The following is a 12,639-nucleotide window of genomic DNA, read 5'->3' on the forward strand; positions in this document are numbered from 1 at the left end:
AAAAACCCACTGGCATTCACCCGTGCCCTCAACATTTACCAGCAGTCTCCCACCACCCTCCTGTCTGTGCATCCTGCCATTTGCCTGAGCGCAGAGCACAGTTTCATTCCAAGCACTGCCTGGGGGGGGCAAACGCCTTCAGACGCAGCCCTTCCCTGGCACAGAAGAAGAGACGTCAACCATTTCCCCCCCAGCCAGCTAATACTGACAGTAAAATTAGTTGAATCTATAATTTGGAAATTAAGTCTCTGTGATTTACCAAACTGGCCAGACTGGAGCTTTAAACATCACCTTCTCCAGGACAAAGGAAGAGACTAAAAGCAAACCCTAAGGAAGCATTCAAAGGAATTTGCTTGTGGGGCAGGACATCTGCCTTCCCCAGTAAACAAATAATGGCAGGGTCCTGTTCAGCCTTGTCTATTTTGGGATCTCTAGCAGTCCTACCGATAATCACTGTTATAAATGTTTACACTGATAGGAGACTGGCCCATATTGTACAGAGATAATAACAGTACAATTTGATATTCATGAGGTGCTGATGATCTCTAAATATAGAAATAGAGTAATTATTGCTGGCATTACAGGCTGGGTTTCAAAAAGCAGATAAATGGAGAAATGGATATGCTATTTATTGCAGCTTCAACAGAAACAACAGGAAAGCTGTCTCCCTTGATTAGGAAAGGACTAGACTGCAGAAGGCAGAGCTTATGGCAGAGGGGTAAGGGGCTGTGACACCCTACCAATGGAAGGGAAAAGCACAGCTATAGAAAAAGAATTCTGAAAATGCACCTATTGCCAGGCTCCCCCCCGATGCACGTGACTATGCAGGTTGGCGACGAAGCAGGTTGACTGTACCAGGAAAACCTATTGCAACTGGAAAAAAAAATCACAGAGTTTTCTACCGAGACCCCTTAAGGAAAGACGAAGCCTTTGGCCACCACAATCAATGCATGTCTGCAGCCGGAGCAGGCTGCCAGGGTGCAGTGAGAGCATGCTGAACCGAGATCCCAACCGTTCGCACCTGCAGGCAGTGAGCTTCAGCCTCTCCCCGACAGCACGAGCTGCAGCGTCACTCAAGGCTTATAGACTGGCCTGCAGGATGAGCAGTGCGTGTGGCATCCCTGCGCGCTGGCCACTGGATGTGCACGTTTCACCGTTCCCCTAGTCTGACTTCCTTTGATTCGTTTTAGCAAGATGTAGCTCTCACTGAAGACAACAAAAATAATGGGTGCTCAGGGCTTCTGATAAACTGGCTGCCGGTTGGCTGCAGGGTCCTTCAGTACAGGTGTAGGCACTTGGCTTCAGGCTTGCGAGTTGGTATCACTGAGACATTTTCTGGCAGAATCTGTCTGTCAAATGTTGTGTATTTCGGCGTATGCGTGCTTGGAGCCACGTCCTTCTCCCAGTCTCTAAAGGGTGCTTGTAAGGTTTGCTACCTAATAACTGGGAAGATATCTATCTGTCTAGTGTGGTCTTTGTAGTTTCCATGCAGAGCTGAGCACTGCTCTGGCCGGACTGCCAGAGTCATCCTGAGGAACTAAAGCTATTTTGTGCAGCCGTTCCCGCCCGCCCTTGTGAGGAACCTCACCCCTCGCTGGTTCTTCCACAACAGTCAAAGCCAGATTTGCTTGACTTTGACCTTTACCACCAGTGTGCTGAACAAAGGACTCACCAGTTTCTGTTGCTGCAGGAAAAAAACCTCATGGACTGTAGCCAGGCTGTTGCCCCAGAGAGATCAAAAGAAGTGAAGCCTTCAAACAGAACAGGGCAGGAGCTGTAGGTTCACCTGGGGTTTGGTTGTCGGTATGACTTTTGACAACAATTTTCTGAAGTGAGATGAGGAAGGGATGAAAGTTATCCACCACTTTCAGACTTTGGTCTGAAAGTTAATTGCAAAGGGGATGTTTCTCAGAGCTGTAATTCCTGAATCAGTCTCCTTATTAGGTGATTCTGCAGTCCTAAGAGTCAAGCAGCAAACTGGAATGTAAATTTCTCCAAAGTTTAGGGAACTGGTGCTCGCATGTGAACTTCACATGGGTCACTTCAATGCATAAAGAGCTAAAATTATTCACATGCTCTGCTGCTACTCTTCTGTCCTTCCTATATCTTCTCTATGCATACTACTAGCCAAAAGGGAAGAGAAAGAGAAAAGAAGAGAGAGAAGGGTAAAAAAAATAATCTAAAGAATTGCAAGTGAGAAAAAAATGGAGGTAACGCTCCGTAGCATATATATGTGTTTAACATGTTCCTGTAGGTATATAAATATTGACTAACCCCTGAAATGCAATGTAGTTAAGTGAAGTGGGTTATTCTGTGTTGTTGGAGCAGAGGGAGTCACAGTTCCCCAGACTTGTACAGTTTTTTGTCAGACAACACCTCAAAGTTTTACTTCAGTTTCACAATTGGGGAAACTAAAGCACTGGGAAGTTACGTTGCTCAGACAAGGACCCACAGCAAGTCACTGGTGTGATTTCCATGGAAGGTCAGCCTTGCTCTCAGCCACCAGCACTCTCAGATGAGAAGGATCTTGGTTAAACTGGACATGCATGAGGTTTCAAACTAGCTGTCCCCAGCAACATGAGCTACATGGCTTTGGGGAAACTCTGCTGTGCTCTGCTTGGCTGTGTGTCAGTGTGGCGGAGAGAAATGAGTGGCTGTGACCAGACCAGTGTCACTGCCTGGAGGTCACAGCAACTTGGCAAATGGACCCCAATCTCTCAGACAAGCTCCAGGCTCGTCTGCACCAAGTCAGCTCCCACACCAACAGATTCACTAGGCGTTCTGCTTAAATAACTGGCAGGGGATGTTCTCATTGTTGAACATGTGTTTCAGCTGGATAGAAACCACTCAGCCTGTAGGGAATCTGTGCTGTGGCAAAGGCAGATCAGAATGGTATTTTTTAATTAAAAAAAAAAAAAAAAAAAAAAAGAGGCGCATTTCAAGCATAGTTTGTACTCTGCTTGGGGAGGAGCTCTGTGCCCTCAGGGAGTTATCAGGATGCTGAGCTGTGACAGCAGCTGTTGCTTCCCTACTTGCTGCTCTTAAGCAATATATTGCTGTCCTAGGCAGGTGACGATGGAGGCAGAGCACCACCTTCTCCAATATAATCCATAGCTCCATGCGGTCTATTCAGGTTACAAAAGAAACCTCAAACTGGGATGCTGCTTCAGAGCTGGAGGACAGAGGTGTTCACCCTGTTGCTTGCAAGTCCCCAAGGGTCTTGAAGGAGCTGCAGGTGGTCCAGCACAGGACGCTAAGAGAAGTGGGTATGCTGGCAGGAGGCTTGGATTCACTATGGGAGCAGTGCTGCTGGGAAAGCTGTAGGCTCTACAAATCAAAATGTTAAAAAATGCAGTTCTGAGGTCTGCTGCTGTAAGCTTTGTGAAGTAAAGACAAATCACCAGTCTCTAGGGACAATACTAAATTTTGTATAAGGGAAAAATATGACATTCATTTGTAACTTCCAGGTTTTTCCAATTCCCATTTGGTCACAGTTCAAGGTTGTGCTTCCCAATTGCAGCTCTTTACTGTTGGGGGTTTTTTTTCCCCCCGTACAAAATATGAATTTTGTCCTGATGAGGTCAATGATTGGAATTTTCTATTCAAGAAGCTTTTCTTCTCAGTCACAGATGGCCGTAGGCCTAGTAACTACGCAAGTCTGAAGGTCACCAGCATCCTGTGGCGACGGTCAGGGTTTCTCACCAAAACCAGTTCTCTGTGACTGAGACCTGGTCCACCCCCACATCAGTTCGGCTGCATGAAACCAAGGGGTAAAATGGAAGTGAAATAGGAATGACACTAGTGTAACAGGTCCCAGGAACTACTCTGGCAGCATTTTATTTGGTGCATGTTCTTTGCCACAGCTGGTCTTGTTTTTCATAGTTGTGGCTAAGAGGTGGTAACTTCTGGGGCTTGGAATAACTCATCATTTTTTCGACAGGTCCTTTGAAGCACAGTGCAGAGGAGTCAAGGCACACGTTGGAGGGGAGAAGACAGCTAAGAGAACAGGAGAGGGTTAGGGTGGAAAAAAGGTGGGAACCCCAAATCTTCCCTTCCCACCCAGGTTGTCTTATGCATATTACAGAGAAGTATGTCAAAAGCATATCTTCGCATGCAACCACAGGTCAGTTTGCTGTTTGGGACAATGAGGGTGGGAAGTGGAAATAATCGTTGTTTTTAGCTTGGTTGAACATGTCCAAACCAAACCTTCACAGCTATCTTTCCTCATAACTTTTTCCACTTCCGCTACCTGCAACTATCCCTTTGGAATGAGCGGTGGAAACAGTCCTTGTGGGTCATGAGAAAGGATCAGACCTCTAAACATGTTGTTATTCCTGTTTTCCAGCTCTCAGCACTCACAAAAACAGATGATTAAATAGAGTAGGTAGCAGTCAACTGATCCAGCTCTCCTGGCAGGTACAAGGAGTTCTCTGCAGAGGAGCAAAACTGCTGGAGTAGACGTTTTCCCTATTGCAAAGTCGCTTGTTATTCTTTACAACCAAAGCAATGCAGATGCTGCGAAGAAGCATCACCTTGCTAGAACACCCTTTCCTGCATTTTTGTTCAGACTTTTTCCTAGATACCTTGTCTGAATTGCCCAGTAACAAACTTATGAGAAAATTAGCATCTCTCATACTTTAACAAGACGATTTGAGGTTTGTTTTTTTTTTACCCATGTAATTATACAGGAGCTAAGAGAACAGGCTTTGACTTTGATCCAGGTTTCTTGTCGTGAATAATAAAATAAATAATGAACATCAATAGCCACATACATGCACACACCCTTATCTAGTATGGGCAATTTTGAATTTATGGTAGCCTTACCCCATAAAGAAAAAGAACTGAAAATTACTGTGAAGTTTGTGTCTTTCCTCCCACAACCCATAGAGCTATGAGGTCTATTAGATACAGACATCAAAGTTTATTTGCTGCTGATGCACAATCATGCCTCTCAGTGAGCTGACTGGTATTTTACTTCTCCTCAAGCATTTAGAGCCATCACGGCAGTATTATTTTCAAAGCACACAGGTATTTTCTGGAAAAGCATATGAAAGACATGACACACTCCTTGGAAGCTATGGGAAGTTTTAACTTGCTGCTACGTTTCCATTCCCTGTGGATGCTCCAGGCAAGAGCCCTGCGCAGTGCAGAGATGATGAAACATGCCTGAGCGGCATGGGGGAACGGGAGAAGGCAGACAGCAGTAAGGACCCCACAGGGCCTGCCCTGGAGCTCTCTCAAGTGGCTTCAGGAGCCAGGACATTAGGGGAAATGAGAGGAGAAGGGAAAATACAGCAGGGAATTATTACAGAAGGGGCCTTTTGCTGTCCCTGAATGGACAGGGCTTTTGGTTTGCAGGACGAATGGCCCTCCTCCATTAGCTTTCCCCACGGCTCCTCATGACTTCATCTGTTGAGCAAACTCCTTGGTTTGTGCTGGGAGAGGAGATGAAGTCACTTGTGAGGCCAGGATGGGAAGAGGACTCAAAGGCCTCTCTTGGAGGAACATTCCATGGGAAAGTCCAACAGACATAGAGATGAGAAAGTTTCAAAGTAAATCAATATTCAACTTAAGAAATGCATAAAACCTCCTGAAGTTAGACTCCACAACAGCCTCGGTCACTGGGTCTGGAGCAGGAAAGGGCTCAGCAGAGGGTATGCTGGTGCCAAGCAGGAGCAGAAACCCAGGACAAGCGCATAGAACACCAATCTCACACTCTGGCAACAGCCCACAATTGACAATGACATGAGGAAACAAGTTACGCCAGCCTCCAGAGACTAGGCCTGAAGGAGGGACTGCAGGTTTCCAAGCAGAAGTAGTAGAGTCCGTCACGTCTCCAATCCCACATCACCATGAGGATGCTTCTACCCCCCAACTCTGCTACCCCACAGACACGAAACACCTCCAGGCACCTTTGAGTGTTGCCCAGCAGGACTGATGGTCAAAAATCAGCCTTTATGAAATGCATGGCCATCCCACGAGGTGTGCCATTTTGCTTCAGTAGTGCTGCACCCTTCTCAGACAAGCCAAAGCCATCACAGCCTTTGCTGCTGGCTCACAGCAGTCCCCACTGCAGCAGCATCAGGGCTACCAGACCGACTGGTCCAGGCGAGGTAACCCTGCTCAGACCCCCACATGCAGACGCTTCAATGTAGTCATTACTTTGCACTACTTGAATAGAAAGTCAAGGTCTGGCAGCCCTGCGGGATGAACAGTCAGGGTCACTCAGTAGTCCTTAGACAACACTGCAGATACAACAGCTGGGTTAGGCCCCTCTGGCAGCCCTGGGGACAGCGAGGAGAACATAAAGCTGCAAAACTAGCAGCAGCGCTGCTCATGTACATGTGCAATTGGGAATTGTCCCACTATAAAGGGAGAATTTAAAACCAGCCAGACATTCTTTCTTTGTTCTTTATTTTTCTGCCATGACATGATGCAAAGAGCAATGTTATACAGATGGTCAGCAATGAAGCTGTGTAACAAAAGAGCAAAGCGGTTGGCCTAAAATATCTGACAGGTATCCATCATGATTAATCAAGGGCCAGAAATAAAAGTGACCCCCACAGCACTGGTAGGGAAAGCTGGGAGCCAATTCCCCAGCGTGTCTTGTATACCATATCAAAAGGCTACCTGAACATCCCTCACTGGAGTCAGCCAAATTATTCAGGGACCTCAGCCAACTCAAGTATCTTCTGCTTTATGAGCCTTGAGGACCCTAAGGCATGTGCACCACTGCTATTCGCTGCAATGGATTCAGACCGGCTCTCTGCTATCTATATTTATCACGATCCCCTCAGGAAGTGCTTTGGCAGGATTTTGTAATGAAAACCCTGCCCAGAGCACTCTTTGGCATGCAGCGAGCAGCCTTAAAATAGCACAGTGACATACTGCAATAATTACTCATATTAACACTCTTCATTGTGCTGTGTGACGCTTTGTCCCCGTCGCCTGGCTCGTCCCACCACCCGGCGCGTGGTGGGACGGCGGGGAAGAGATGGTCTTTCCTAAAGGGCAAAATTCAGCACCAGGCTCGGACCAGAGCCCCTGAAAACCATGCAGACCCAACCGCGGTCTCATCATTCACACCAACGCAGAGCCAGCGCCAATGCCCCGATTTGCTTCCAGATCCAAAGTTCACAGATGTTCAGGCAGGATATTTTGGCTCCTCTCTAGCCCATCGGTGCTGTTTGAGGAGAATGTTAACAAAAATAAGAGTAAAAGCCCAACCAGAGAATAACTTCGAACCCACACTATAGGAGCAGGCTGGTTACTTGCTGGTTACGTGTTGGCTTCCAGTCTAGCCCGCATTTTTAGGTTTTTATGCCCTTTGGAGTAAATCTTCCTGCACTGTGCTAACAGTACATCTCATTTTTAGTAAGAAAAAAGTAGTTTTCAATCAGAAGAGAGATGGGGAAGTGGGCACAGCTTTGCTTGAAGTTGATAGAACCCTCAAAGTTTCAGTATTCTTGAGAAAAAGTGCTTTTCTCAGTTCAAAAGAAAAAAAACTGCTTGAATTGTGCATCTTGAGCATCTGCAGTGCGTTTTTTCTGTTGATGACAAAATGAGCTTTTGAGAAACAACTTGTTACTCATGCCTATTTACCTAAACTTGCGGAATTTCAAGAGCTCAATCTAAAACCCATCCAAGTCAGTACAAAGAATCCTAAAGACTTCAATGGGCTTTGATTAAAACCTCAAGTCCTCTACAACTGCTCAGGGTTCCCCATAGTCACGGTCCACATGTTTCAAGAAGACACAGTCCTATAATTACAGAGGCCAGGATCTCTGAACAGATATTGATGTAACTGCTTAATTACTGCTTCACAAGGAGAGATAATACTGCAGTCCCTTCAATATAATCTGATACAGAGAAAGAGAAGTTATGTTATGAAGGCTCCTTTCAATCAGTGAGTGTGCTGTCACTTTGGGGAAAATTAGCACCTGATAATACACGTCACTTGATTTGCTGGTACATGATGCGATCACAGCGGAAGGATACTCCACGTATGCTATTTGTGTACGCTAGCCCTTCGTACTGCCATAACATTATCTAAGGAGCTCAAAGCCCTTCCTGAAGCTTAGCCGCGCCTGCGTGGGAAATGACGACCATGCACACATCTCTCCTCTACCCCCCTTTTTAAGATCAATGAACTCAAAGACGTAGAGAGTTACCAGAGCAGTCATAAACAGGAAAATATGGCTGAAGGAACAACAGCAAACAGAATCAACACGTAAGGCTATTTTTTTCATTAAGAAAACTCATTCAGGCCACGTGAGTTAGTGAATCTGCTCACAACCACTTCTGTAACTATGATGGCATGGAAAAATGCTATTCCAAGAAAGCATCTGGCTAAATACAACAGAATCCCATTAAGCAATCTTACACTTTTGTCAAACTGCAAAACATCTTTCAGAATATATCAAAGAACATTTTCCAAAGCTGCCTTTCTCTAGCATGTCATCAAATCTACTGTGAAAGCACAGCTCAGCAATGAACTCAGTATCTGAATTTGTAACGGGATAGGTATCTGCCAAATATATCGTCACCAGCAAACAATGCACTAGTCATATGCTTTTTTTTTTTCCATGCACCAGCCTTTATTAAAACTTTCTCAATTACTTCCATGGTCTCCAGGACCTTCTGCCAAGGTCACCATTCATGGTTGAAAGGGCTACTCACTGAGTAATGAACACTAAGTTCTCTGGAGACTTTCTTGTAAGCCGTAATCAAACACAATCTTCTGTTAATTGCCTACACATACTTGGTGCATTAACAAGAGGAGCTTTAAATTTATATATAACCAAACACAACTGAGGAAGGCAAAGCTTAGATATTAGCACCATACGAGGATTCTGTTGATGACATTTCTGTCAAAGCCAGATCTGATTAGTGACATGGGGGAAATGTTTTATTTGGAATAAAGCCTTTACTTCAGCAGACTGTGTCTCAAATGCAGTGCTGGATGGCTACTCCTGTTCTAGCATAAATTCTTGCCTGTGAGAAGAGGTCAACAATAGGCTCTTGCCCTAATTGTTGCTCTAGATCTAGCTGCTGAAAATTCACTCCTAAACATCTGATTTTGAACCAGACTGGGTTGGTTAGTCAGAAAGACTTCTCCTTTGATGTGCAACTCTGTAGAGAACAGCCTGCCTTACCACGCTCAAAAGAGTAAGAGGTCTAAGGAAGTGCTGCAAGGAGCAAGCAGAACCTCACCAAATCAAAGCAACCAACTCACATAGCATTCCACTCACACATAACATTGGGTTATTTGAACTTGTGGAAATGTTGCTACTTAAACCTGATCGGTCAGCTTGGCAATTATCAGGAATGGCTCTCAGCCCTATCTCACCATGGCCTCTGGCTGAACAGAAGTTGATGGCACAGCTGACCAGCTTGTCACTGAGCTAAGCCACAAGTGAGCTCCCCTCCCCAAAAACTTCCTCAGCCTGACTCGCAATCCAGAGGAACTGACAGCCTCTGTTGAAACACAGCACAGAACAGGAGATGCCACTGACAGCTCTGGGCATTAGGAGAGCTCAGCAGGAAGCCAGGAGGGGTCAATGGTCAGGGGAACATCTGTCCTGGTCTTTTAAATGCCAGAGTTACATGAGGCAGCCTGCACAACTCTGAGCCTCTGCTGCTATCAGTCCTCTGCTCTTAAGGGCACTTAATTTACTCATAAAAGACGAGCTTCTGGAGACAGCATATTTTGGTATTCAAATGTCTCAGGTGAGGTTACGGGCCACCCTTCTTACACCAGGTAGACAAGACTAGGCATCTTTAGATGTCTTAGAAGATTGCTTCTAATCAAGTGTGCAGAGGGGCAACCTGTAGTCCCCAGGAGGAAAGCCAGAGGGTGCAGTGATGGAGAACTAGCAGAGCCTACCAAAGACTTGCATGTTTCCCTCTTTCTCACTCTTTCCCTTTGAGACACTGGCACGTGAGTCCTTTAGACTCCTGGACTGCCCAAAGAGTAATTTTAATGGGTACTATAGCTTCAAAAGAGGATTGGATCAAGGTCCTGGAGAAGAATAAAAGAGATCCCTAGGTCTCTTCTCCTTGCTCATGCTTTATGGTCCTTCTGTAGGTTAAGTTAACAGGTTTTTCTAGGTATGCCACAATCCATATTACATTATTTTTCCATTGCTAGTTTCAAATTATACTGCTTCTCCCTCTAAGCTCATAAAGTTCTTTTTAAAAGCTCATAAAATTTCACCTGTGTACATTTATGGCTCTCAGGATATGAACTAAACTCAATTGATTTAGCTATATTTACCACTGCTGAACTTCATGCTGTATTTCACCACACCGCCTTTTCAGGAGGAGTAAGTGGCTTCCTCCTCCTTTCCTCTTCCAGTGCCACCACTGAATCCAGAAGACTAATCCAATTTTTCCCCCTTTTTGTTGGAAACCCACCAATACAATTCTGGCTTAAAATGTAAATAAGTATGTCTATACTAACAGATAGGGCCTGGGAGAGAGGTAGGAAACTAAGCTATGTAATCATCCATACCACATATTCGTAGAATCATAGAACAGTTTGGGTTGGAAGGGACCTTTAAAGGTCATCTAGTCCAACCCCCCTGCAATGAGCAGGGACATCTTCAACTAGATCAGGTTAATCAGAGCCCCATCCAGCCTGACCTCGAATCTTTCCAAGGATGAGGCATCTACCACCTCTCTGGGCAACCTGTTTCTAGTTTGCTTGGAGTACTTCCTTCCAGAAGGAAAAATGAGCACAGCTGATGGGACTGTTACCCCACATTTCCCACCAGGTAGGCAATGCAGATGTGGAAAGAAACAGTTTTGGTCCCTTCTCCTGGGATGGTCCTTCAGTGCTCCTTTGGGCCCCTCCACACTAACCTTTTCTGAATATTCGCACACAATAACCCAGAGCATGCAACACATACCGTTAGCATCACATTATGAAAGCACCAGCCTGTCTGGTTACAACACCCACACACACACTTTTTCAAGCTTTTTGGGGAAAAAAAAAAATAAAAAAAGAAACTCACGAGAAAAAAATAACGATGTGTCAAGGCCATAACTTGTAGCCCAGGAAAGACCTAAGCCAAGAGCTATGCAGCGTGTGTGGGACTCAGCCTCCAGTAGTGCCGACACCAGCCACTACATACCCCTGTGGTCTGGGGACACCCCGAGGGGTGGCTGCCTTCAAGAACAGATACAGCCAACGAGAGAGTTCAAATGTCAAACCCAGCTCCAACAAGCACCCAAATCCATGGCAGCACCTTGCAGACCTCAGCTCTGAACAGCCTGAGAGGCTTCCTCGGTCTGGCAAACCTAGGTCAGGTCTCTCTCGGTCTTGTCAAGGTTGGACAAAGAGGCCTTAGCCAGCAGAAGGCCAACAGCAACCGTGCCTCTAACGCTGACAGAAATTAACACCCGTAAAGTAACATGGTAGCCAGGCATAAACCCAAAACTAGAGGCAAAGTTTATCTAAACACATTTGAGTTGCCATGATTTCTTTTCCCATTTTAGACAAGACCTTGAAAACAGTTTTGATCTCTAGCCCTTTATTTCCTTTATGGCTGGAACATGAAGTGAATCAACATTTCAGGATCTCCAAAATATTTTGATTTGCTTTTGGTATTTGCTTATAAAAATGATTGGAGTTTGTCAGAGGGAGTGGAAGAGCCGCGTTATTTTTTGCTGCTTGGGGAAGGAATGTATTTGCAAGGGGTACGACAGGAATTAGCTCCAGCCTTTCCAATTCTGTGGTTCATTCTCTTTCTTGGTTTCGTAGTAAATTGTTGCAGCGGGCTGGAATGATCCGGCACTGCTTCATTTCTCACAGCCTTGTGACTTTGAAGCGTTCAGTCCTAGTAGCCTCACGCCTCGGCAGTGGTCACCTCTGCACAGCCCTGACGTCCACAGAAGGAGCACAACCCCTGTCCCACACGCACCTTGCGGGCACACGGCTGCCATGGGAGGAAGAGCAGTGGCACCGGCCAGGCAGGGGCATCCTGCGTGATGGATGGAGACCACAAGCCACCTGCTCGTGAGAGGGAGGCAGCAAGTCATGGTTGCCACTGAAAGCAGAAAGCTGACTGACTTCAGTTAAGTGTGTTACACAGAATAAAGTCTGATGGAGGCAAAAAAATCACCCTGGTGGGGAAGCTTCTGCTTTTTCTTCTCCTAAGAGACAGAAAGTTATGCACTTGTCCTGTCCAGAGAGATGTGAAACAAGGACTGGGCTGAAATCAAGACCCCAGGTGTGAACGTCCCTGAAGTTTAGGAGAGGATCTCTTCTCCTAAGATAGGCCATCTTAAAAACCTCTCTATAATGACCAAACTAAAGTCCCAGATTCTAAGCAGAAATGAATTTGAGAACATTAGGTCCAGCTGCAGATCTTAATTTAGCAGGTTTTGGCTGTGGGAAATTACTGATGTGGCACACCAGACCTCAAAACTCACTGTTTTTCTTCAATATCACATGTACTGAGACACCTCAATATAAAGACTCTCACCCAGGATATTTTAAAGTGAGAAGAAATAAAATCAAATGTGAAACTGTCATCTCATTTGATGTTACACAGCAGCCGCTGTGTGCATGAAAAGCAGCACACCGCTCCTATTAACAGTCTCACACTTCTGGTCCTGCTTCCTGGGGATAGGTGG

This window comes from Grus americana, chromosome 3 (assembly GCF_028858705.1).
Source record: "Grus americana isolate bGruAme1 chromosome 3, bGruAme1.mat, whole genome shotgun sequence".
In the NCBI taxonomy this organism is placed as follows: domain Eukaryota; kingdom Metazoa; phylum Chordata; class Aves; order Gruiformes; family Gruidae; genus Grus; species Grus americana.